At 44.3% G+C, this 24580-nt stretch overlaps 2 pseudogenes; one reads left to right on the forward strand and one right to left on the reverse strand.

Moving 5' to 3' along the window:
* Positions 1-14182: 14182 nt before the first annotated feature.
* Positions 14183-17015, reverse strand: LOC120838689 (annotated as a pseudogene).
* Positions 17016-21982: 4967 nt separating this feature from the next.
* Positions 21983-23175, forward strand: LOC115310317 (annotated as a pseudogene).
* The last annotated feature ends 1405 nt before the right edge of the window (positions 23176-24580 follow it).

A 24580-nucleotide genomic window follows, 5' to 3' on the forward strand; every position in this document is an offset into this window, starting at 1 on the left:
CGCGCGCACAGCTGCTCCTCGCTAGCGTTCCTGGTGAAAGCCATCCAGTTTCGTTCCAACTTCCTTTATTTCATCCCCCATCGCTCCCGGGTTAACACTTTCAATGCTGAAAGGTTCGTGCCAATACTTCTGTAATTGTTTCAGCGGCGCGCCTCACGTGCATTTTTTTAGAATTCGTTGGTTCTGTTTTACAATATGCAAGCACCCTTAATCTCAAAATGATCCTTGTTTGGGACATAAACAGTCAATTACTCGTAGAAAATACGCAGCAGATAGAATTCCCAACTCTTATCCAGCCTTTTGCATGCTACAATAGAATTCACACTCTCACCCGCCTAACATCTACTTCATCTACATTATTAGATCCATCCGTAACAAACTTTCCTTCAGTCGGATGATATACTACCTGGGTACTGCTGGAAAAAATTATCATATGCCCACTTTTTGTATTTTGCCTAAAATAAAAAAGGCTAATAATAAACCGGTTTCACTAATCTACCGTTACATATCAGAGGAAGCATTGAGTACATTGTATGGCTCATTGCTGAACACAACTGGGAAAATGTCTTATGTGAAAGGAACCGCAAAATATCTTATAACGTATTTTACGAAACACTAAAGAACTATTATGACGCATCATTTCCTTTGCGATCCAAAAGTGTAAATAGAAAAATTAGAAAGCCCTGGATCACGCAAAAACTTGTCACGTCACATTATGCTCTCACGTCATACTATTTCACGTGACGTCATGTTGCTCGAAAGCATAACTTGACACCGTTACGGCACGTGACCACGTCGCATAATATCACGTGACACGAGAGTGTCAATACCGCGACGTCCTCTTAGAAAAACGTCATCACCCGGTGCGGTGCACGCCTACGGGGACCACTGTCCCCTGATGAGGCGGATATAGTTTCGTGCCGTCTCACTAGATGGCGCCCTTACTCAGCTGCTCACTGTACTAATGGCTAACAACAGGACAGAGTTGCAGGAATTAATGAGCATCTGTGGTAGGGAAGGAGAGGAATTAGGTTTAGAATTCAGTAGCGAAAAATCGGCAGTCATGATTTTTAACGAGGATGAAGTTGAGAGGCTGAAGATACAGAATATTACAGTTGAGAGAGCTAGTAAATACAAGTATCTAGGAGTATGGATATGTGATGGTGCAGAATATCTCAGAGACCATGAAAAGTATATAATAGGTAAGGGCAACAGAAATGCAGCTGTAATGAAAAATAGAGCACTTTGGAATTACAACAGGTATGAGGTGGTGAGAGAGATTTGGAAAGGGGTCATGGTGCCTGGCTTGACTTTTGGAAACGCAGTGCTATGCATGAAATCCGAAGTGCATGCGAGACTAGAAATAAAACAGCGCGGAGTAGGTAGACTGGCTTTGGGGGCACATTGCAAAACGCCAAACCAGGGAGTACAAGGAGACATGGGATGGGCATCATTTGAGAGCAGGGAAGCGGTGAGCAAGGTAGAATTTGAGGATAGGTTGAGGCAAATGGACGGGGAGCAATGGGCACGAAAGGTTTTCAGCTATTTATACATGAGGAGTGTAGACACAAAGTGGAGACAGCGCACTAGGAAATTAAGAGGAAAGTTTTTGGGCTATAGCGAAGATACGGAAGAGCAAGTCTCAGTTAAGAAGAAAGTTAAGGCCACAGAAAGAGATTGGTGGCTAGAGGGAATGCAGACAAAGACGGCTCTGGAAAGCTATAGATTAAACAAAAGAGTTATTGCCAAAGAAAGCATTTATGACAATTCTAGGGGAAGCTCATTGCTGTTTGAGGCAAGAACGGGTGTTCTGCGAACCAGAACATACAGAGTGAAGTACCAGGAAATTGATACAGTGTGCACTGCTTGTGGAGAGGAGGACGAGACGGCTGAGCACTTGATACTCTACTGTAAAGGGCTTCACCCTATGCCTACCGAAGACAACATAGATTTAATAAAGTCATTGGGTTTTAGAGACAGCGAAGGGAGAGTGGATTTCAAGACTGTAGAGATTACCAAGCAAAGATTAAGTGAATGGTGGCAGAAATCGAGAGAAAACTAGATATTTTCTTATCCACTGATGGCAAGGGGGTTTCATAGCCTCACTTTCTTTGCACTGCGGAGTGAATATAGATTTCACATTTAAATATTCTAAGCTTAAATGGTAAAACAAAATGGCTAGGTGGCGTAAGCTACCGCCCGATCCAAAGGGCTCAGCCGTATTCATCCATCCATCCATCCATCCATCCATCAACGTACGTTTAAAAGGGATGCTAGAAGCGCTTGGGATAATGGGCATGTGCGCAACCGGTGCGGTCGCATATTGTTTATGAATAATTTTCTTTCGCCCGATTATTTCATACGAACTCACCAAATGAAGGGCATTACTCTCAAAACACCCTCTTACTGAATACACTGTTAGCAGAGTCTGACACTTTATCCTCCTGTCGCCTTTTTTTTTTTCTCGTCCGCGGTTTATGTTTCCTAGGGTTTTCGCCCCATCCTCAGGTAATTCAACAAAATGAAAAGATTGTCACCTTTATGGTTAATGGCTTGGATCTATTCGTCCCGGACCGCAGTGTTGGGAAATTCGTGGAAGCTAAAGCCTGAAACACACGTGAGTCAAAATCGCGTCGCATCCCACACCCCTGCACGGCGTTACTATAGATACCAGGAATAACAGCAACAGTTGTCATGGTTATGCCGTTCAGCGGTGCGAAGCGACGCGATATTTGCTTTCATGTGTTTTACGATTAACACCCACAGGTTTTTCCCGGTCCGATTTACGAAACTGTGCGCACCAGTAAGCCATCGCGTTAACATCTAGATATTCGCTTACATCAGTCGGACAGAATTAAAACCATAGAGATACTACACATTACTCGGCAAAATGCTTAGTGAACACGGGAACGCAGCTCGCGCTGTCGATAAACGTGGGCCGTGGACGCCCTCGCGCAAATCAGAAGCAGAAGCACGAGCAGAACTAAGGTGTTTCTATTATAATACTAGCTGCGGAGTGGTGACGAACGTGTTGGTCGCTTGCGAACGTCTCCGCCTTTCCGTCCGCTTTCCTCCTCGCCCCGCGACAACGCAGCGCATGCGCACTTGCGACCAATCGGCGAGGGAGGTGTCTGCCATTAAATTGTAAACGGCTCCCCACGGTTTGAGAAGAACCCTGTCTTCAATCTAGGCTCTCTAGCATAACAGTAGGGATGCACCGCCACCTCTCGGTAGGAATGCAAACCAGTGCGGTCTCTAGGCGGGGGCTGTGTGGCACTCGCGCGTGACGTGGTCTTAAGAATAGAGGAGGTCGTGGTCAATAAAAACACACCATAAAATCCCACACTTGTTATACATTGCTACATTACAATGAACTACTTGCAAAAAACCTGCACGCCACACTCCGCGAGTGGCATTATGGTACCTCTTTGGCCATGGAGAGGAGTGACATGGTTTCGGTATCGATCGCCCCGTTGAGGAGGTAGTGTATCGGCGCTGCATGAAGATAAAGTCAGTGCTCCCTTGCATTGCGGCCATTCACATTTGTGAGAGCCACTGATGAAAACGCGGACCTCCTGCGGTCGTAAGGACCTGCCTAGACTTAGCGAGGAGATAGGAGCAAGGCCGGCCGCGTCCCATATCTTCCTGGCGACCTGGTTACAACGCCAGAGTGCAGAATGACCCTCTCGGACCCACGGATCATTTAAGAAGCCTAGGACCTTGATGACTCGATGGAACAGAATGACGGGCCCAGTATACCTCATCTTCCATCTGCTATGATAGTCCTGTGATTCCCTGCGTGCAAACTCTGGCCGTCTAGTGAGGTTGGCAAATCGAAACCGAAACTGTGACTTATCGGTTCCCGAGATGCTCTCCGTGGTAGAACGCCGCTAGGATCGCTTTGATTTTGCAAGTGTCTATTCTAAAAGTAACGATTTGGCAAAAAAAAAAAAAAAATATATATATATAGATATATATATATATATATATATATATATGTATATATATATACAGCTTCCATTTTCTTTTTTTATTTAAAGTGTAGTATTAACAAGAGAAAAAATTGGGTTGAGGTGTTCTGAACCGGTTACCGTTACATTTTTTTTTTTTTCTAGTTCAGTTCCATTTCAGTTTCATGATAACAGTGACAATTTCGGTTCAGTTGTTCTGGTATTCGGTTAGGTTAGGTTTTGATTGGACACTCTGCTGCTGCCAACCAATGGTCCATAGTTACCACAAAGTACTCCGAGACAACCTTCACCGTAGGTGAGGTTAGAATGCGGTGTGGCCCGGTCAAAGGAAGCACGCGATGCTTGATCATACACGAGCCTTTCGGGAGCCGTCCATCCGCGCTATATATTCTCCCGAGGAAGAGACGCCCATGAGCGAGAGGAGATTATACTAGTCATTGATCGAATTGTCTATAATCTTCTCCATCGATCTTTTTTTTTTTTTTAATTATTATTACTTTTTTTTTCCTCTCTGCCTGTCCTCGCTCGAACACCCGCGGCGTTTCAGTCCAGCTACCGGAGGTTACATCACAATCGCAATCTTTCGCAGTCGATCAGTGTCCATCATGTTTCCAGCCGAGGAAATTCCCCCGACCCTTGCTATGTTTGGTACCTATATACGTTCGCATTCTGGGTTCTCTCGGAGCAAAGCGGATCGGTCAAACGGCTATTTCAACATCGTCGCCGCTTCATCACCTCAGCCCTCGCAAGAAACATCCTGGGAATATTTGGCTTCCGCTTTGCCTGGGTGATGAAATTTCTCATCTCGTAATCCAGATTTATATCAATTTTGGACTTGGGTTACCAGGGCCGGTTCGCTAGAGTCAGCGTCTCAGCTAAGACTGTTTGGTCATTCCACTCCAAACAATCCAGGGATAACTTCAACCTCACAGATTAGGTCTAAAAAGATTGTATGTGTTATTGGTGATGTAAAAGTACCTTTTCCAAAATATTTGTGCAATAAATTTTTTTCGACACCTTCAGATTTTGCGGAAAACAAAGCCTAAAGCTTACATTTTTGCTTTTTGAATAGGTTTCAAACGAGATTGCATGATAAGCACCGTTTTCAGAATGTAATTTATTCTTATAAATTATCCAATATGTTGTGTTATGGATTTACGATTGCTTTTAGAGTTCAGATGCGTTAAAATTGTTCTAAAAAGCAGAGGTTCGCAATTTATGTTCAAGAAGACGCTACCATATGAAGACTTAATGATGATTCACCCGCCATTTATTTGTAGCCTTTTCCTCACAGATGGTGCAGATTTTTTCCTTTGTAGAAACGAGTTGCATGCTCGCAGCTGGGCATGCAGGTCGAGCGCTCGGGGGAGGGGGGGGGGGGGGGGGGGGGGGGGGGGGGCGGGCGGGCGGGCGGCTCGGGCCACGGACTGTTCGCCATTGGTCAAGGAGAGCTAGATTTCGTTCGCCCGGCGTTGGCCTCGACCGGCAGGGGCCAACGGCCGGCGCGGGGGTACGAGCAAAATAGTTAAAAAGGAGATCCGATCTCCGACTGGTTCTGATGTTGGAACCACGTTCGAACAGTACAAACATGTTTTGTGAACACCCTATTTACTTATGTTGTTGTGCGTTGGTTTGCACTCGCGTTTTCAGCGTTTGCAAGGGGAGAGGGGGGGGACAGGAATATTTTTATACATCAGGACAAAAAACAACAAAACAACAGCAATGGTATTTTACGTTGCAAAGAAGCCGATCCTCCCAACGACACCTCAGGGATTTTCTAGAGCTCTCTGGTTTCTGTAATATCGCCGGCTTTTTTTTTTTTTTTTTTTTTTTTTTTTTTTTAGCGACGCGTTTAGCGTTGATTTGCATATACGTCTATTTTGGGCCTACGCCTGATATGATAACCATAATTTAACCGTCAATGCACTGGAAGTTTTAAATAGAACAAGAGCAGTCTCACTATCGTTCACCTGTCGCACTCTTTACAAGGGTCACCAGTCACGAAACAGATATCATTTTTATTTGTCTGCTTTTCTGACAATTTTTATAGCATCATTATAAGAAAGGACTTGTATTTTAAGGTATTTTCTGATGCCTAGAAACACACCCTGATAGCTTTATTTTTGGCAGTCGTTCCTGCTGAGCAAAAGTTCATGCAGCTGAGCTGCCTCTTTGAACTAAGCTCGCGCGTAAGGACTGTTTATACTCCGACGTTGAGCGCAGTGAACGCAGCGTAGCGCAGAACGCGCGCCTTTCATTGACCGGCAACCAGAAACTCGATATCGGCGATCAATCAGTATCTGTGCGCGCTGCGCTACTCAACGCCCGTCGACGTTACGTTGGAGTATAAACGTACCTTTAGAGTCTAGTGCTGGCATATTGTCGTTCCGGTTGATCTACGCGATTAAGGAACGACAAGCCAACATTTAGATAAAGCATTGCTCAGTTCAAATGAAAACAGGGTATTGCAAAATGTGTGAACACGATATAGGATGCTCTCCTTGGAAAATCCTATATGTCCTTTGCAAATTGTTTTGTTTTTCGTTTTTTTTTTTTTTTTTTAATTTGTACTATGTTTTACACGGCATACTCTTGAAAGGTTTTAAAAAAAGGGAGTGTAGTCTAACATCGTGCAGGAACTGCAGCAGCGACTTGTAGAACTTGCCGTCATTCACCCATCGGGTGTTCGTGTGGGTCACCCCTTAGTCCGGCCTCACTGAGTACGTTCTCACGGGTGGTCTCGGTGCCGCAACAGAGCCACACAAGACGACGAGCATCTGGCGTAGCAACAGGGGCCGGACACTTAGGACAGGATCCCGGGTAGGCGGGTCCGCTGCTAGGTGAAAGATGCGGCTGTGTCGTTCTTGTCTCACATGTTTATTATTTCTTCAATCCTGACCCGCACCAACACGTTCTTTGTCCATCAATGCGTTATATGAGACTAGCTCCCTTTCCAGAGGAAAGGAATCGACGATATAAAACTAATTTGTATGGCGCGCGCTCGAGGCACAAGAAAAGAACTCGCAGCCACGGGTGGCTTGCGGGCCGCGTGTTTGAGATCCATGGTTCATGCAGAGAATGGTTTTGAGGCGATGCATGAAGGACGTAGTGGTACGATGCTAACGCGCATTGTCTTGTTAGCGCAGCCGCGCGCCTGCCTTTTATTTTCAGGAGCATATGACCGCGCCGATGCAGCGAGCTATTGCAGACTAACTATAGCAACAAATTCAGCACAACCTGACCTAAAGCTTCGGGAATCATAAGACAAACCCGGACGGTTACCTCCCGTCAGTGCTGGATTGACTGAGGCGTGGGATCCTTCAATGTAACCTATAGGCACTTACGGAGCGCGAGGTTACGTGGGACGTCCTTACCGCTAGATTGGCTGTGTAGGTCGTGGCATCGGCCGCGGTCACTCTAAAGGCTGAAATCCATGGAGAGAATTATGCGACGAATAACTGACGGACGTCGCCCGACGGCACGCTCGCTTTGCGCGCGACATAGAAGCCATCCTGCTGATGCCACGCGAAGAGCAAAAGCCGCCGGGCAAAATTCGTCCATTGTTTTGCAGCACATTCGACTCACAGAGTCCAGCCTTTAGATTGAAAGTGAAAGCTCGTCGCGCGGCAGCGAGACCCAGAACGATGCCATGGCATCACTACGTCATATATGCCTCGCCTCTCATTGTTCCTATGTTTTCTGTGGTACAGCAGACAGAAATCTCCCACGAACCATTCTCCGGCAAAACGCAAAACTGATCTCGGCGGTGTGAAGTAAAGAACTCGTGCCCTGAGTCACCGTACGTGCAAGCTATAGAAAACAGCAACAACAACAGCAAATGCTCTGGCTTGAGGAATTTGGTATTGCACTCTAAAAAAATGGTGCAGCCATTACACCCTTTGTCACATATATAACCGACGTCTAACTGATGGCCCCAACAACTTTTACGAGGTGCTTGAGAACTGTGAGATATACCTCATGAAACAGCTAAAGCAAGTATCAAAAACTAATGAAAAAAAAACACTGAGGTTTTGCACTGAGGCAAAGGACACCCCGATTGCTTTTTTTTAGTCCGTCAGACGTGCCTTATCTACATTAGTAAGTAGCACAACTCTGCCATCTGCCGCTTATGAAAGTTGGTACCGTCCGTTTATATGGGACAAGGGTTGCAAGAACATTCCCTTTTTTAGTGCATGGTATCGCCATCTTGTTGAACCCATTGAAAATAAATCTAGCGAAAACGGCCCTGTCAAATTTATTTGCGCCAATACACAAACAAAAAGACATTTAGGCTTCCCGTGAGGGTCTTAAAATTAAGATAGAAGACACCTCTAGTACATAATACCATTCGTTTTGTCAGTTTTGTCATTTAGTGATTGCAATTTGAAATTGCCTCAAAATTCGCTCAAAACACTAAGAATTGTGATATTTATGGATTTTGATGAAAAATTTACAGCTTTCTCCGGGGAAAATATATGGGTGGTACGACCTTCGTTGCGTCTTTATATAGAACCTCAAAAATATTAAACACTTTGATGCATTCCTGAAACAGGTTTGTGTAGCGAAATTTGTCCATTGAGTGACGAGCACGTGAATCCCCCTTAAAACTGAAGTACGTTAGAAGTAAGGAAAACAAAAAATATACAAATATTTTTTTAATATTTGTTACTGTGTTTTTGAACAAAATTTACAATACTGAACATAAAACAAAATACCCAGTTTTTAACGAAAAAAATCCTCAGGTGGTTGGTCTAGACTCTAAAAGTATGCACTTAAATGGTAAGAAAAAAATTAACAAACAGCCATTTTAGTTTTTTCGCATTTTGAAATATGGAATTTCTTCTGCACATTTTACACTGTCACAATATTTTAAAAAAAAGTAAGTTTGGGACTGGAAGACGCTTTTTCTGAAAGCAAATAATGGGTAGCAACGCCCTCTTTTGAGATACGCTACTTGTTTATTGACATATGCTCCAAAAATTAAAATTATCATCAGATTTAAAAGCATATTTGGAATGAGCTACATCTTAAAATGATCTTGCAACAATTTCACAGCGTTTTTTTTTTTTTTTTTTTTTTTTTTTTTTAACTAGGACAATAAAAAGGAGGATGTGCACTTTTTTCCACGCGTGTACTTTCAAGCGCCTTTTTTCTTTCTTTTTTTTTTAATGACAGAATGGCAATTTAGGTACTTTTCTTTTATTCACTGGTACAAGCATCGCACGTGTCAATATTTTAAAGTCCTGTGGATTGAGCCATGGATGGAACATTATCAAATGGCTGAGGGAAGTTGACGTCACTTGAACAGACTTTGCCGACCGAACGAAACGAGAGCCCACAAAAGAGGCCCGGCAAGCAAGGCGACAAGCCGAAAAGCGAAGACATGACTCTAACAGTGACTACCCAGCTGGTGGCTATTGAACAAATAACTCTGAGGGTGTTGGTGCCAATAACAATTTGTTATTCACCTGTCTTTTTCTTTGAACTCAATTATCTCGAACCAGTGTTTTCTTGTACATAGGTACTATTATTTCCTTAACCTGGCAATATAAGCAATGATTTTTTTTTATTCCTGCCACCTACATAGCTGTTGAAAAGTACTGAACTAGAAGTAAAATATTCACCTTACAGATTTTGTTTTACACAATTATTTTATACACTAAGATAGCTAAAACTTTAGTGCTACAAAAACGAATTGATCAAAATTTCATTTTCAATTGGTTTATTAATTCTAGTTCAGTACAAAAAGCACACAAGTTTGGAACAAAATTTAATATATATATATATATATATATATATATATATATATATATATATATATATATATAGTTTTTTTTTTCTTATTCTTGCAGATTTGTTTTAAAAAAAGCCATGAAAGCTACACTTATGCGGTTTGTGCGAGTGAATTATACGCCCAGGGGGCGGGGCGTATAATTCACTCCGCACCGTATGTGGGTGGCTAATCTTTGCGATAAGTCGGCTGATTAAGTAGAATTCACTAATTAAATTTTTAATTAGCGAAAATAGACATATGGTTTCAATAAGAAACTTGCTGAGCGTCATCCAAAACCCTTGAATCAGTCATTTCGGAAAGACTTTCAGCGCATGAGAAGCGTAGTAGTGCACTAAAATTACCACTCGTGGAGCAGGTACAAAGCTAGCGGTTTCGGTAAGGCCCCCGCGCAATTTTTCCGTCTCTTATCTAGCCCCAGCCTTGTACACCCGCAGGCAATATGAAGGTGAACACCTTACCTGGTTTCTTGCCTGTTTTACGGCTCCCTAAAGCTATATTAACTCTCAACGCGTCCAATGGTACGTGGCTTGGGGGTCTAAACTTTGCGTTCTAGCCCTCTTCTGGAACAGAGCTTGTTCCAAAACTTGCGGGAGTGTCAAAAACAGGAAGGCTGTTCACGTTCATATCGCTTACGGGTGTACCTGTTCCACGAGTGATAAATTCAGCGCACTACTGCGCTTCACACGCGCTCAAAGTTTTTCTAAGAATTACTGATTTAGGGGTTTTGGACGACGCTCACCATGTTTCTAATTGGAACCATATGTCTATTTTCACTAATTAAAAACTTAATTTGTGACTTTTAATTAATTACCCGACTTATCGCAAAGATTAGCCATCCACATAATGTCCCTCTGGGCGTATAACTAACTCGCACACACCGCATAAGTGTAGCTTTCACGGCTTTTTCTAGAACAAATCTGCAAGAAAAAAAATTAAAACACCCGGTATATATATATATATACATATATATATATATATATATATATATATATCAGGGTTGGGCAGTATCGCGATACAAATGTATCGCAATAGTATTTTCGAAATACATTTCGTATCTGTATTTCTGTATCGTGATACATTTTTTTCATCAGTATCTGTATTCCTGTATCGGAATACATTTTGAACGTTCCTTTGTATTGCGATACAATCAGGGTGAAATGTATTTCGTTACATTTTTTTAGAAATACTACCCCCCCCCCCCCCCCCACCCCCGGGCCAAAAAAAAATTCAACGCATTTTTTTTTTTCACTTCTGAGGGCACCAGGCCCAAGGAGGTGCTGGGGAATTGCTACCATGCTGACCAAGGTTCCTTCCGAATCTCACAACTATTTTCTTATGCGTTCTGTTTTCCCTTCTGAGAAGTGTTGCATAGTCGAGTACTCGAACTAGGTAACGTTCCAGGAGTGGAGTCAGAGCATCTTCTGCCTCAGGTCCTTAAGTAGGAATTTCTTGAGTTATTATTTGCTGACATCCAATGCCCGCTGCTAACCGTCTCTCTTGCCTTAGCGTACACAGTACACCCGACCGGCAAAGCTGAGTCACAGTCCGTTGCAGCAAGAGCCTGGCGGTGGTTGACTTGAAAGAGTAGCAGGATTCATGCAGTGAAGTTGAACACATATTCGAATGCGCCTGCGGCTGCGCCCGTATTATTGCACGGCTCAAGGATACGTCATCAGCCGACGTGAAAGTAACCCGCTGCTCTGGTGATCCGAAACCCAGGAAGGAAGTCAGACGTGGCCTCGCTTTGCCGACCCAGACTTCGTAAACCTGCGACTCGTCTCGAGCTCGCTGTTTCTCGGAGAGCTCGCACTTGTGCCGGCAATATCAGGTCGCAATCCACGAGGCCTCTATTTGGAGTATGCAACTCAAAACTTGAGGACTGCAAGCCATGCGTCGGTGGCAGAGGGTCGACAGGAAAGACCTTTACAACAGGGATGCCACCGTATCGTTTTTCAACCGTAAGAGAAGATAAGACAGGTGTTCCAGGATGCTTCAGGTGGTCCACTATTCTCGAAAAATCTAAATGACACTGCCTGCTCGATCTTTAACGAGGTAACCTACAACGAAGGTACGTATTGGCCTTTCATACAGCAGCGTGCTGAAGTTTCATGTTCAAGGCCACACCTAAAGGTAAAGAATGCCAGTTCATTTCACGTTGACGTCATGGGATAACTGTTGACGTGGGCGTCCTTATTGTGCAAGAGCGTGGTGATTTAGGATGATATATAAATTATTTAGAGGTCAAAGTCTTTTCGCATCCCTCTTCAGGCAGACTACCGCCGGGGTCAGGGAAAAGACCGCGGTCAGTCCTTGATGGAACTTTCTTTTTTTTTTTCTTTAGCCCATTGAAGACTCCTCGTCGTCCGAAATTACTACCTTCAAGGCAAAGTGCCAAGCCTACGGTAAAGTAATTTCGGGATCAAAAACTTCAACCTCCAACTTCAAGCTTCATCTCATTTGGCGTCTCAAACAAATTTTAGAAATGTATTGCAGTATCAGTATTTCCGTATTTGTATTTCTGCCCTGCCTAAAATGTATTCCTGTATTTGTATTTCCAAATACTTTTTGCCTTTTTGTTAAATGTATTTCCGATACGTATCGCGATACACTTTTACAGATATATCTCAGTATCAGTATTTTAGCTACTATTTTAATGTATCCCAGTATTTGTATTTCCAAATACATTTTTGGGTATTTCTGCCCAACCCTGGTATATCTATATATATATATATATAGAGAGAGAGAGAGAGGGAGGGAGACTCTTAACAATTAGGGAGAGAAATGTTCCTGAACATGGCCTAAACTGCATAGGTTCTATTCTTCATTCTTTGTTCTTTCTTGTGTCCAGGAACAGCCGAAGCCTAAATGCTGGTACACACAAGTACACTCTTGCACACAAAAAAAAAGGAAACACAAAAACATTGATCCAAACAAAACTGAATGTTTAGGGCATTTTTAAACGAGCGTTTACTGTCGAAGATATCAACCTCCGCGCTGAGTGTATTAAAGCTATTTTGAATACGCAACATGGGGGAAAGTATACAAAGGTCTTGCACATAGAACGTCTTGGGGTTGCGATTGCTCACGCGTGGAACAGATAAATATAGCAGAGGCACAAGTTCAGAATAACTTAATGTTCCATGCACAGCTTTGTGCAAAAATACATAATTTCGAAAATTTCGCCGAACTACTAATGTCTGCAAATTCATCCTGTGTAACGAACAATGACTCGTGACAAAAAAGAATCCGGCGACCGTAATAGCGATTGCACACAATGCGTGCCCGCTGCCTCTGAACATGTCCTAACCTCTCAAGCCTGCCACACTCAAACAGTTCCAGACCGCGGAGCCGAACTCAAATTTTGAGCGCACAATAGAGGTGTAAAGCATAACAAGACACGAGGGCTCCTTGAAATCGTGGGTTATTCTCGAAAACAAACCTAAAACACGGAAGTATGAACTCACCAAATTTGACAAATATGCATCAAAACTGAGGGTGCAACCCACATAGACGTCCACATCCCGCACATAATCCATTTGACGTAATGGTTCATTATATAGCTTATACAAAAAATTGAGAACACATTTTTTGCGCGACAAAGAAATGACAAGCGTTTTTTTTTTTCTATGTAAGCACACGTTTTGCATCTTACACCATAACGAGATTGCACATATGCCTTTTTGCAAAAGTCCGCAATCAGCATCTGACTTGATATGTCTGCAGATCTTAATGTCATCGGCGAACTGGAGCAATTTGGAATCTTTTACTCTACGATAAAGGTCATTAACAAAAATATTGAACAGCAAAGGTTCTGGATTTGAACCCTGGGAAACAACAGAAGGGCATGTGTATGATCTCCATAACACACCGGTAACACGAGCTCTGTTAATCCGCCCAGTCAAATTTGTTTTGAACCACAGGCATAACGGCAAAGACACTCCATATTCTGACAATTTATGAGGTAAAAGCTCGTGATGCACAAGGTCAAATGTTTTGCTCAGGTCAAAATAAATGGCGTTGACCTGACCGCAGTTGGCGACGATAGGACCAACGCCACTGAAACAGTTTGCCAAGCTTGTTTCCACGGACCTAGACTTAATGAAGCTATGTTGTGATTCGTATAAAATTTCTTTAAAATGACTAGAGAGATGCATTTGTACTACGCTCTCAAAAAGCTTCGAAATGGCGACAGTAATGACACAGGTTTATAGTTTGCAACGTCTGACGAGTTCCCTGTTTTGAAAATTGGCACTACAACCTCTCCTTCCTTCGTAGTCCTTCATTCTGGAAAGACACCGTTTCACCATCACTAGCATCCTACAGCTCGCGACATAAGCCCTTGTGTATAGGCGACAACGTCTTCTGCATGGCCTGTACTTAAAACTGCGAATAAATATATATCTACCTGTCTATATATCTACACTTTTCTCTTCGCAAATAGTGATTTATGGACAGATATTAGGTAGGCTTTCATAGGTCTCACTTCCACCATCACTATCATGGGTGGGGATAGTGGAATAACTGATGTATTGGCACCCGCTAGCACTTCCTTGAAAGTTCGCACACAGCTTAGCCCCTCCAATGCCTTCTCAAACAGTGTGCCCACATATTCTGCAACAATAGGGATACATCATACAATGTAGCATACACACATAAACTATCCCGCATCTTTTGTGCAAAGTTGTAGCAAGGAAATACATAAAAAGTTTCGTTAAAGTGTTTTACGTTTGATTGTATTTTTAAACACATAATGCTTATTTTAACGGCATACTCTCGAATCCATACCTCAGACTACAACGCACAAAAACTTTCGAAGCTTACTGTAGATTCACATGAACACTGGGCTTTGAACCAGCTTACCATACGTCGGTATTGTTGGTGTAGGGCTCACAGTCAGACAGCTTTTTCGTGCTTTTGGAGTATGTACGTGCCACATATCTTCCCCATTACTCGTCTGCGCTTGGGGACGATTCGCATTTTCGTTGAACTGAAGAACGGCGAGCAAGGTACTGTAAGACAGTTGTTCAGACTCAGGCTTTGCACGAATGAAACGCAAGAAATTAGCGTACCGTGCACGCATTCCTTCGTAGCTAAAGGCAACCAACCGTCTTTGGTGCGAAACGAATGAGGAGACTGTGAAATGATTCAAGACCATACGTCTTGCATGATGGAGAAATGTGCTTGAGGTCACGAAGCAGTGCAGGTGCCATCACCACCTTCTTAAACGCCTCATTAAACTGGGAATTCTAAAAAAATAGAATAGGTACCAGCGTTGGTACCAACGTACTTGGTGCCGACGTACGACCAGCGCTTTTTTAATGCTTTTAAAATCAAAAGAAAGAAAACTCACCCTGGCTAAGCCATAATTTATTTATCAAAAGACCGTGCAGGCATGGGGTGAGCTGACCTTCGTGGCCGTTGTAAAGCTTCACAATGTGTCGCGTAATGGTATTTCGCGAATCTAACACTGCATCCTCAACACCCTGACCAATGGAAGCACACCAGTAAAGATGATTACTAGTCGGCTGAACCCAACTTTTTAGCTTTTCATTGCCTGGTTGTCTACTTGCTAATGTGAGTTTTTATTTTTTTTTGTAATAAATAAACGGATGTAACAAATTAATGATTGTGATTGGGCAAGCCATATATGCCCTAAGAGCTGTAACTGGTGTTTGTAATAAAATTAGGATAGTGTTATCGTGTCTTGTTCGAATGCTCGTACACCGAGCCAGCCTCTAAATACTGCAAGTAAGAGTTGAAGTGACATACCTGTATTTCGCGTATATACTCATAAATATATATATATATATATATATATATTAATTATAATGTATTTAAAAGGTGACATGTAAATGATGTATTTATGGGACCAGTGACCGAGCTTGTTAGAACAGCACATCTGGGAGCACGCTGAGAAGCTCCCGCTGCAGATACTAGGCATCCTTGGCTCAGTCACAATTCCGGCCTGTTTTGATATTTAAAAACGTCATAGCAGATGTCGGTTGTGTATTACTACTATGGCATATATGCTAAATACCCCAGATGAGCAGCTTTACTGACGAGCCGAACTTTCCCACTTAAAGGGGCCCTGCAATCATAGTTAAGCGTCTACCTTTTTTGCGGTTTCCACGTCTCTTGGGGTTGGGGCAAGCCAGCGGGCACGGAGACAGTAACTAAATATCAGTGCGTCATATTTTAACCGGACGACGCGGAAACCTCCTCCACCGACGAGGGCGACACGCGGTACCGAAAGCGCGCAAAATGTGACGTCTTTGGTCCTGGGCTTGTCACTGGTCAAAGCCGCTAAGAGCTTTTTTTTAGTCGAGATACAAAATATAAGTGTCGCGAACCGTTTCAATTATGTATGAAAGTAGTTTATGTTCACTATTTTAGATCAGAAAAGAAACAAATGCAGTTTAGAAAGTACGGAAACGAGAAATGACCCGTCGACATACCCGCCACCAAGCGGCGGAAAAAAACGGCGCATACTAGAAAAGGCTAGTGGGATGAGGCTACGACAAACGAGGAGCGTAGAAAGGTCCCGGATGTACGCGGCGGCGCTGTGGTCGTATACCGGCTCAAGAATCCGACCGGTTCCGAGCGTTCCGAAGGCCTTCGGCGCAGGCCCTGTTGGCGATTTGGCCATTTGGCGGTGCGTCAGCGCGAAGTGGCTCCCGTTCTGAACTGGTCTTTACCCCGCGTTTGCTGTCGTTTGTGGCCTATGAAATGTTATGCCGAATTAGTGTTTAGTCGCGCTGCAAATGCAATACGAGCTGCCCTGGCCGCCCGCTTCATACAGCCTATCCAACACGTGCTTTAGTGGCGCCCTCTCGAGCCGTCGACACGGAGTGTGGCAGCCGTTTGCGCTCGATGAGCTCACTACTCCTCCTCTAGTTCAAGGCCACTCAAGGCAGGACCTACGACATCATGAAGGAGGTTATCTTTTGCTTGTTTTTGTAATTCTAATTTGCCTATAACTTTTAAAATAAAGCGAAATTTGAGAAAAGGAAAGGTGGATTAAGTTACTACGTTTAGTACGCTCAGGTTCAGTGCAAATTAAAAACCAGTCAAAAAGTCATTGCAGGGCCCCTTTAAAGCGTGAACCAGTGTCGTCATACCAGCCAGACACACCGACCTAACGCTCTAAAGAAACATTCGCACACCTGATTTGTATTCGTTGTCTGTATGTTTTTTTCTTCCATATTTAAATAGTTTTTAGAGGTTCCGCTCATCAACCTACCTTTCAACATGTGCCAGCTGTAGAATGATTGATACTCTCGTGTTTTGTGGCCATTTTATTTAATGGCGCTATTCCGGTCCGTCGTAAAGGAAATAATGTTAATATCTTTTTCTTGCAGGTAGGCGAGTGCTCTCACAAAGCCCGCCTTCTCCATATGTGAGCTGGATCGCACCTCATCAGACTGGAAAGGACAATGACGAGTCATTAACTGAAATCAAACATTCTTTTGCTTCCATCGTCTTGTAGCAATACCTATATGTGTTCCAAAACAAGCCTAATACACGTTTTATTCTCATCTACCGTAATTACCTTTCAAAAGCTGATTTCTAATTTCTACTTTTAACGCCTTTACGCCGTGCCAAAAAAAAAAAAGTCTTACTTTGCCAAATTGTACTTACAGTGCACAATCTTCTTGAGTTCCTTACAGCAGAAACTGTATACACGAACTCAACTTTGTTACGTCACGCCGCGGTGGTGGCGCGCCGGACGCACTTCCGGTCTGGGGCGGTGGGCAGAAGTCGCCGTGCCAGACATGCATTCCCGCGTTCCTTTGGAAGAAACGAGACAAAAAACCTGCCTTCTCGTCAAAATGCTGCGACGGGGGTTGTACCAAGAGAGTCTGGAAAGTTTTCAAGATCAGTTTTTATGTGTTTTTGCCCCCTCCGTTCGTCCGAGAACGTGGATAGTAGCCGTGAAAAGGGCAAACCAGACGCTGTCGAACTACGATTGCGTGTGCGGGCAACACTTTGTGGTCGCCAGATGTATTTGCTTTGTTCCAACATAAACGAGAGAAAATCGCCAAGTTGTCCGAACCACCCGCGGGTTCAGTGCGTCTTCAAATTCACACGGCCGCCTGATCGTTCGAACTTTCGTCTGCTCTTTCAAACGTCTGCTCTTCGTCGTCTGCTCGTTCAAACAAAAGCGGCCCGCAGACCAAACTTTGACCCGGTGATTGCAATAAGAAGTAATTGCAGGCCTCAAAAGACTTAAGTAGGCTCGGTGTAAACAGTAGATACAAGATGTTGATCATTGGTACCGATGGCCATCACCGGCTTGTTACGCTTGGTCTGTTCCCGCTTCTGATTTTAGTATCGACGTCGATCATCGCCGCTATCTTCTACACTTTTGCAACACGAGCGACGTCGCTACCGAAAATAGCTAGAAGAATCTCATCATGGTTTTGGCGTCTATTCTGCGGCGTTCAGGCGAATGAATCGCCGCACGTCAAATTATTTACAGAAAGTTTAGCGGCGTAACGAGCCTTGATAATTTCGCTTAGGCGATTAAAGTGGTAAGACATTGCGATGAGGACGTAGAATCGACAATTCCAACGCGAAAAAGTGTATGCAGACTCACACAGACGCCGACAACGTGACGTTCGAGTGGCTTGTTGACGCGGGACGACGGTGCTTCTTGCCCGTACCCCATTACGCATGCGTTCGAACTGTCGTCTGCTCTTTCGAAATCGGCTGCTTTTTGTCGTTAGCTCGTTCAAATGACAGCGGCCCGTAAACCAAACGTTGACCCGGTAATTGCGATAAGAACTAAGTGCAGGCCTCAAAACACTTTTGAAGGTTGGTTGGGGAAGTAGGCTAAATGTATACAGTTACAAGAAGATGTTGATCATTATTGTTACCAGAGGCCATCACCGACTTGCAATGCCCGATTCTACTTGCGGTTTTCAGTATCGACGTCTACCATCTCAGCTACGGTCCACGCTTTTGCAGTCCAATAAACGTCGCGTGTGAAAACAGCGAGCAGAATCTCATCGTGGGAGTCGGGCTTTAGCGCCTATTCTGCGGCGTCCACGTGAAATGAATCGCCGCACGTCACATTATTTACGCAAAGTTTTGCCTCGTTAGTTCTGCTGAAGCCGTTCAATTAGTCAGACATTGTTAGGAGGACGTAGAATCAACAATTCCAACGTGAAAAAGAGCACGGGGACTCCCACCGACGCCGACAACAACGCAATTCAATGGTTTGTTTATGGGCGACGGCGGGCTTCTTGCCCACCATCCACCGCGCATGCGCGGCGCCAGTGGCGTCCGCTAGGGGCGCTCCGGTTTGTTTGTAAACATGAGTAGGTGTATACGCAGGGGCGGATGCAGGAATTTCCTGAAGGGGGGGGTCAGATGTTGGTCAGCGTGCCATATGTTTAGGAACCCCCTCCCCCTCTCCTTTGTTTTACACCCTAGATTTTACACATGCAGAAATCAAGAGGGGGGTCAGGACATCCGGACCCCCTCTAAATCCGACCCTGTGTATACGTGCCATATTTGGCACTGAAACCTGGTGAATCAAAGCGCCCATCCCCGGCCAGTTGCACTCCTCCTGTATTTTTCATGCTTTACAGGAGACGCTCCTGTTCGGCACTCCAGATCTATGTGAAAGAACTCAGTCAATGATGAAACATCGTCTTGAAGAGCACCCTTGGCAGCAGTATATCTAAACTCAGTCATGCACACGATACTGAAGAGTAACCAATTCCTATTACAATATCCCGATCGAAAATGTAGATCAAAGTAATCGACTTCAGCATCCAAGAAGAATATAATTACCTGATTGCAATAAAATATTTTTTTGTTAATTTGTGATTTGTGGACACGATATAATTATTATGTGGCTTATAGGAAATCATTGGATAAACGAAAGGACGCTTGCACACAATTTATTCTGTATCTCTTGGCGAATGCGGCGTGCAAGTTAGTCTGCTATAGTTGCGTACCTCCTCGGTTTGTTTACCCATGTAACCACCACTCGCGGTGCATTCCCAGCGCGCTCAACATATGCTTTCTGTGTGTTCTCATCGTTGTCCGTTCATTCGAGCGCCATTCTTTATCTTTATACATTGTCAAGAGTTCGCGCTAACGTTCTTATGTGCGAAATACACCTTTTCGCTTATTTGCATGCCGTATTCGCGACTCCAGCAAAATGAACGGTACCTAGCGGGAAAACACTGAACTAGCCGGAACAGGTCCCTTCGCGATTTCTGCTCGTCTCTCCTGGCTTCCGTGTTTCCATGTTGTCGGCGGTTTGCGCGACAGAACAGTTCTACCGGTGACTGTGTCGTAACCGTAGTATCGCCTTGTGAGCCAGGTTGCTCTGCACGCGACCTACGTAACCGCGTGAGCCAGACATTCTGCGTTTATGAACGTTCGTCAGCACCGTGGAAGGACAGGGGGCAGTCCTTTCCTCGTTTCCTCGAAGAAAGTCAAGCCTCTGGAAGTTCGCTTACCCCAACAGATCGCCGCAGGTTCGAAACGTAGAAGATAAAACGCGGGGGGAACCAATTTCGAGTCCAATGCTTACTGCTGCTGCCCCAGCGTTGTGCGTTGAGCTGGCACATGGCACGGCACGACCTGGACTCGACCGCCATATTTGCCCAATAGTGGCGTCCCCTATATGTCGCTGGAGTCGCAAATACGATTGCTTAGGAAATTTTAGGTTACCTTCAAATACTGCGTCTACCGTGGAACCATAGCACCAAGGGCTTAGCCTGTCTTGTATAAAAAAGCAGCAAGTTCCTCCCCCATCCGTCACTTGTAATAAGCTTTATATTATAAATAAAGTAATAACTTATTTTAACGTGCGATCAGACGTGGTCCTCACAGGCACTATATGTCAACTTATACAGGCATGAACAAAGCCTCGTTCTGTCCAACAACCTCAGCTGTCGAAATTTGTCTCATTTCAGTAACTGACTATAGAAAAAGTAATTGATTACTAGGGTCATTGCTCTCTAAAGAAAGAAATCAAAGCGTAACAAAATTACAATTGACTGTACTGGATTGCAAGTAAACGTTTACTTGTAACCTGTTACGTGCAAGTCTTATAGACTACACAAAGAAAGCTGCAAAACATTGAAAAAAAAAACTTACGTTAGTTACAGCTGGGATAACATACCCCTTCTGGTACCTGTAGAACGTCCGATCGCACATCACTTGAACGTTGATAAGGCGGAGCATTCTCAAGATCACAGTAGGGCTTCCCCGCAGAAAGTGATACCAGCGGAGAGTATCATGTTGCCCACATTTCTGTCCTCTATCTCCGGTTCATTCGTCCAGTGACTGACATGGTCATGTGCACACACAGTAGTTACCCTTTCAAGCCGAGATCAGCTTCGCAAAGGTGGCACACACTGCAAGATTTAAAGGGAGGCAGCAGAGAACTCTCATAAAAATTAAACTTCCTCTCCTTCTGGGCCTCTGGTGCAGTGGTCTGGTCATTCCTATAACACAGGACAGTATTGCACATAATTGATACCAGAGGGATTAGAGTTGTGAAAAGAGTCATGTGATCTGCTTTATGCGGTGTAAATATAAATAAAAATTAAAGCACCTTTCATCCTTCGATTCGTTATAAGTGAGGTCATCATCCGCATCATCCTCCTGAGAAAATGTGCCTCTTTCTGAGTAGGGGTCTGTCTCGGAGGCTAGTTTAGTTTGGGAGGGAAGCTCCACCACCGGGAAATGCTCTTCTACGCTGGTCGGCTCAGGTTCCGAGAAGCACGCTGCTTGATTAGAATGTTCCGTTTCCGATAGTGGCTCGGTTTTGGAAGCTGGTGCGGTTTCCAATACAATGCCCTCCCCAGGCTCTTTATCGGGCGGGAACAGTTATTTGATCAAGGTCACTTCCTTCAGTTCAGTCTGTGTGCCACAACTGACTAGCATCTTCGCCTCCGCGGCTGTAAAGAGCAAGCTTTTTTAGTTATATCCTTTTCACCTTCCAACAATGACCATGCATATATGCGTCCCACACTCTAAAAAAAGGGTATCACCTTACACCCTTTTTGTCCTATATAATACACCCCAAAGCTTCATTTCGACGTACAGTGCCCTATAGTCGAACACACGGCCCAAAATTTTACAAGGGGCTTGATAACGGTGCGATATAACCTATTAAATAGCTAAATTACGTATCAAAGACAACAGAAAGAAAACAGACAACAACAGTGGGTGCGGCGACTCCGTCAGAGCTATGTCACTGAAACACCCGCTTACACTTTTCGTGCATGTCCTGGCGGTTTATTCACCCACTCATGCACCAGCGAGTGCACGGGGAACAGCAACATCTGACTAAGCGGTGAAGCTTCCAGTCATCACTCTCTGGGATAGTCCTGCATCATCCAGCGATTACCGGGCAACTATCGACTACGCTCCGATTCTACACTTCGGGCATGCGCGACCGGAAACATCAACGGTCACTTGCTGGACTCAACCAGCTATAAAGCCGCAATCAAGGTGGTTCAACGACAGTGGGCGCGGCGACTCCGTCAGAGCTATGTCGCTGAAAAACCCGCTTACATTTTTTGTGCAGGTGAGGAACGAGTACCTTTCATATTCGTACCGAAGCGACAATGTGTGTCTTTTAGAGTTGCCGTGCCCACGGTCACTTTGGAGAGTGTTATGTGTGTGCCACGACCTGTTCAGTCTCTTGTTGATGCTAAGCGGCGACGTAGAAACCAATCCGGGACCCACCCTTGAGGATCGAATGCAGCAGCTTACGGCAATCGCAAGTGACGTGAAGGAGATAAAGGAGGTAAAAACTGCTACAGATGCGCTGGTTGCGGAAACTAACGCTAGACTTGCAACAATCGAACACAGAATATGTGGACTGTCCAATATGGCAGTTTCTGTGGCAGCCTTCGAGACGAAGATTGTGTCTCTTGAAAAGAACGTTAATTTCCTTCTCGGCAAAGTAGACGACCAGGAGAACGGAAGCAGACGCAATAATCTACTTGTTTATGGAATTAAAGAGGCACCAGATGAAAGCAATGAAGGGTTGGGCAACTGTGTTAAGAGAGAAATTTTTGAGGATATTTTCGGTGTACACGCATCTGGGATTAAAAAAAATATGCAGGCTTGGTCGTAGGGTCGCTAACAAAACAAGACCAGTTATCCTAAGGTTTCCCGATGAGAGGGACAAGAGTGCGGTTCTGAGCAGCTGCAGGCGTTTAGAGTTCAAGGTTCAGTATTTCTGAGGACTTCTCGCCACGTGTCCAGCAGATTAGGAAGAGGCTCTGGGAAATGGCTAAGGAATTAAAAAAGAATGGAGACAAAGTCGTTCTCTCTTTCGATAAAATTAAAATAAATGGACAAGTATTCATCTGGGATAATACTGCAAATACGAGAGTTCCCCCTTATCCTGCCACGCATCAGAATCCTGCCTGACGGTTAGCGCATGGAAATACGTACTTTCCCACTCTCCCCGAAGTTGCAGTGCAAGGGGCAGTTGGTACAACTAGCACGAAACTTCGAGTGAAAAACCTGAATGCAAGGAGCGTTGTCAATAAAACGACCGACTTGGAAAGCATTATTCTTGCTTCCGACTCCGACATATTGTTGATAACCGAAAACTGGCTAAGTGATAGTATTTCTGATTGCGAAATCGTTTCCCAATGCACGAATTTATACAGAAAGATCGCTCTTCAAAAGGGGGAGGAGTGGCTATGGTTCTGAAAGGAGTAATGGAATTTTCTGTGTTGCCTACTACCACACCCATTGAAGCGGTGTGGGTGACAGTGTCACTTTTATCTTCCTGTATTTTGGTGGGTATGGTATACAGGCCAACTTTTGCTGACATTGAGGTATTGAACGACTTCCTTGAACGACTCATATAGGGACATGCGGTTCGGCGGTTGCCATGGGCTTTCGCAATAATTCTTACCAAGAAGGAATCAATTGTCGATTGACATGTCAATATTCTGTCAATGAAAAATTCTTCTGCAGGAATGCACGCTCGGTACACTCAATCTTCCAAGACACCAGTGAAAGCGGACGTCAAGTAAACTGCTTCGCGATTTACGGTATTTACCTCGCCATTATAATGACGACTGAAAAGTGACGTCACGAAATATTGTGTTTGACGGGATTCGAAAGATATTTTAAAGGTTGTTACATTATATTTCCCAGAAAGCAAACGGCCGTTGCAATCTTTTCGGGAGTACCGGCACACATTATGTTGTAAGTACAGCTTATGAGGAATATGATGAAAAGTATCAGTATAAATAGGAAGGCGTTTATTTGCAATGGAGATGCTATGATTGAGCGGCGTATAGCGATGGCAAGTGATGAGCGTTCGGGAATTTATAAGTTCATATGATTGCTACGGACATGTGGACAATGAGGACATGTTTTGTCGGGGGATGGAGTTGCGGTGATGACCTGATATCGGACGGCTCGTGGCAGACGAACGAGCAAGTTACTTCTCAGCGAATAATAAGCGTCAAGTGCCAAGCACAGCACGTCGCTACCGACGTTGTCGGCGTTTCGAGCACTTGCCGCTTTCGACAAAGTGTTGGCACCTGGGCTAATTTTGCGGAAAAACTTGAAGTCTTCCTCGAGTCCAGCGCCATCATGAACAGTACCTGAAAACGATCCACTATTCAATCGGTGGGTGGCGAAACGTATCTTCGTCTGCGGAGTCATGGTCGATGCGAACTGTAAGTGATTTGAAGTTTACACGATGCATGCCACGACATCCAAACGCGTCATTAACGTTCTACGTTCTCTTTTCGCTCCAGCGTGTGACTCGTCGCAACTTTAATGGCAGACCAACTACACGCTGTATAAATAT

The sequence above is a fragment of the Ixodes scapularis genome, unplaced genomic scaffold (assembly GCF_016920785.2).
Source record: "Ixodes scapularis isolate PalLabHiFi unplaced genomic scaffold, ASM1692078v2 PGA_scaffold1__304_contigs__length_218370807, whole genome shotgun sequence".
NCBI lineage: Eukaryota > Metazoa > Arthropoda > Arachnida > Ixodida > Ixodidae > Ixodes > Ixodes scapularis.